We start from the raw sequence: 3349 nt of genomic DNA, 5'->3' as shown, positions 1-3349 counted from the left end.
TCCAAACCTTCCCCCGCCCGCCTCAGCCGCGCCCAATCACCGCCTGCCGCCCGCCTTCACGCGGGGCCGCCAGACGCCCCGCCTCCTCTGAGCGCCCGCCTAACGTCGGGCGGGAAGCGAGCGACGGCCGCGCCCCCCAGACCCCGCCCTCCCTGCCGCGGCCCTCCCTGCCGCGGCCCTCCCGCCTTTCTCCGCCGTTCGCGCGCCGCCTGGCCAATGACCGGCCCGGCTGCGGCGGGGCCCGTCCCCCTACTGCCGCGCGGCCAACCAGCGAGCTGCTCCCCGCGCGGCCCGGGCGCACGCCACGCCGCGCAGGCGCCGCTGAAGGCCGCCGCGCTCGCTCTCCCGCTCCCCCCCCGGCAGGCCCCGCCGCGGCACCCGCCCGAGCGCGGCCCCCTTTGGCTGCCGCTCCGCCGACCCGTGGCCCGTCTCGCCCTTCCGCCGCGCGGCCGTCGCCCGGCCCTCAGCACCGCCGGCCTCCCTACCGCCGCCGCTGCCTGCGCCCCTCTGGCTGCCCCCGGGTCCCCTCGCCCTGCGGGCGAGGCCTGGCAGGGGAAGCTGCTTGCTCGCCCCCAGCCCCGCCCCGTGCGGCCGCTCCCTGCTGCGGGGCTGCGGCGCCGCTCGCGGTTCCGGTGAGGCCTGGCTGCGGGGCCTGCTTTTGGCTGTCGCTTCTCCTTTAAGAAAAAAAAAAAAAAAAAAAAACGCCCCGTCGGGCGGCGGGTGAAAGTCGGTGACAAAATGGCGGCCGGCGCAGAGGGGGCGGGGCTCGCGGGCCCAGCACCGCCCACTTCCGCCCAGCGTCCGCGCATGCGCGATGCCTGCCGGGAGATGTAGTTTCCGCGGACGGTGGGAGGAGCTCGGCCTGGCCGGGGGGGGGCCGCGCGGCCAACCGGGAGCCCTGCCCCGCCCGCCACGGCCGCGGGGTCCCGGTGACGGGCGAGGGCGGTCGCTGCCTCCTCTGCCTGGGAGCGGGCCATGTCCCGCGGGGCTGCGGGCTGTGCCGGCACGGCCCGCTTCGCTGCCTGCCCTCACGCCCTGCCGCAGGCCCGGCACCGGCGTGTCCCGCATCCTGAGCGGGTGAGATGCGCGGCAGCGAGGGGGAAATCTGCCGGGCGCCGGCACGAGTTCGCGTTCCCTGCCGCAGCCGGGGCTCCGTCCCAGCACTACAGCCGGTGACCCCGCTGTGCCAGCCTGGGAGAGAGGCTCTGCGGAAGGACCCGATGTTGTCATCTCCAAAAACTGAGTTACCACCCCAAAGCAAAATTTTTGCAGTACCTGACGACACATGCTCCCCACAGAAGCAGCACTGTCACGTAAGAACCAAACAGAACCCAAAAGCTTCAAGCCCACGAACAGTGAAGCCACCACCTTTGAAAAGTCCCAGTCTCCACTCCATCCCCTCCACCCAGTGTCAGGACCAGAACTGCAGCCTGGGCAACCTTGGCGTCCGCGTAGGCCCTCAGGCCTGACCAGATCCATCCTCCTAATTGCTGAGGCTGCCTCAAGACCCACAGAGCCACCTCCAGAATTTGTTGCAGATCCTTTCGTGAGCTCCAGTGCAGCTGGGGTGCTTTTGGAAACAAGGATGTCGTCTGGATAGCAGGAACTCTCTCACTGGGTGAAGCCACTACCTCAAGTTGAACGCCCCCTCTGCCAATAGTCTCAGAACAGCTGCCACCATCCCCCTAGGAAAGGGTGTCCCTTCACCCCGCCTTGCCAACAGTGGGTTGTGGCTCATCCCCCTGGAAGTCAGCTGTTGCTGTCAGGGATGAGGGCTGTTGCTATGATCCTTCTGGAGAGGATGGTTTGGCTGATCTTACCTACTATTTTAGAACAGAAGAGCAAGAGGGTAACACTTCTGCATCAGAAAATCCATTTCCCCCCAGTTCCTGAAAAGATTGGGTAAACTGGTTGGATTTCGTTTAATTCCAGTCCAGGAGTCAACAGGAAGTCTTGTTGAACAGGACCTGGAGCAAAAGCCCTTCTGCAAAAGAGTTGCCATTCCCTCGCATACTATCTTGGACAAGCCGGTAAAGAAAGTATGGCAGACACCCCACACTATTCCTCCTGTCTCCAAGGAAATTGAGAGAAAATACATCCTCCTTGAGAACATGGTCAGTTACATCTCTCAGCCTGCACATGAGAGCATGGTAGTTGAGGCAGCAATAGCGAGGGAGAAGGCCCTGCACCCCAAAACCCAGATCTGAAATGCCTGGGTTCATTTGGGCAGAGGGCTTACAGGTCAGCAGCTGCAGCCCTTCCTGTTGTGGACTACCAAGTCTGCATGGTCAGAGGGCAAGTTGAGCTCCAGAAGAAAGTTTCTGTGCCAGCAGAACATCTTCCTCAGGAACAGCGTGAGGCCTTCCAGGCCATGCTTCTTGAGGGCATGGACCTGGCCAGGCATCAGGTGTGAGCAGCCTTTGACACAGGGCCTACAGTGGCGAGAGCTGCTGCCTTGGTGGTGGACACATGGCAGTCTGCTTGGCTGCAAGCCTCCAGCTTCCACGAGGAGGTCCAAACAAAACTTGAGAACTTACATTACACAGGGGAGAATCTCTTTGGGAAACAGGGGAAGGTACTTTACAAAAAGCCAAAGAAAGGCAGGCCACAGTACACTTCCTGAGGTTGGTGTACTGCCCTTCAGCCCTGCCACAGTGGGGTTGGGAAGGGGAAAGCTCCTCTGCATAAGCCAGCTTTCATGTCCACTGTTTATTTCGAGGGTATGCAGCACCCTTCTGGGAAGGGTGCCCCACCACAGCAGCAGAACAAGGTGCACTTCATCCCCTGTTTACGGACAGCAAAAATAAAAGGGAATTCAAAGAGCCAGAGGCATTGAGCTGGCAAATCATGTTTAGTAAACTGATACTTATCAGTGAGATTACTTGGTCTGCCCTTTATTTCCTCCTGCTTTTGAGTGTCAAGTCCTAAGCTTCATTATGTATGACTAGAAAACAAAAGTGTCCAAACCTCTGTTCCTCAGTTCCTGAGAGTGCTCTAATAAACCGTCTTGTTGTGAAGAACTGTGTATGGTCTGATTCCTCTTGGCAAAGACACAGCCCTGGGAAGGCATACCTCCTAATGTGAAAGTTAAAGAACTAGAGAAGTTCAAGATACTCGCAGAGGGATTCCTTCTGTCCCTTCCAGACCAAAGCAAGAGGCTGCTGATTCAGCTTCCTGCAGAAGCTGTGGCAGCATGCTTTCTCAGCAGTGGTGTTTTTTAAAGGTGCTGTACAAATTTTCTCCAGAATCAGTTACCAGAATGGCTTGAGGCTCATTTTCAGCACAGACAGTTTGGCTGGCTCTTGCTTTTCATCAATCCAATGACAATCTGTTAGTTTTCTTTCAATTG

Source organism: Phalacrocorax aristotelis, chromosome 5, assembly GCF_949628215.1.
Source record: "Phalacrocorax aristotelis chromosome 5, bGulAri2.1, whole genome shotgun sequence".
NCBI lineage: Eukaryota > Metazoa > Chordata > Aves > Suliformes > Phalacrocoracidae > Phalacrocorax > Phalacrocorax aristotelis.
Note: the sequence above shows the minus strand (reverse complement) of the source record.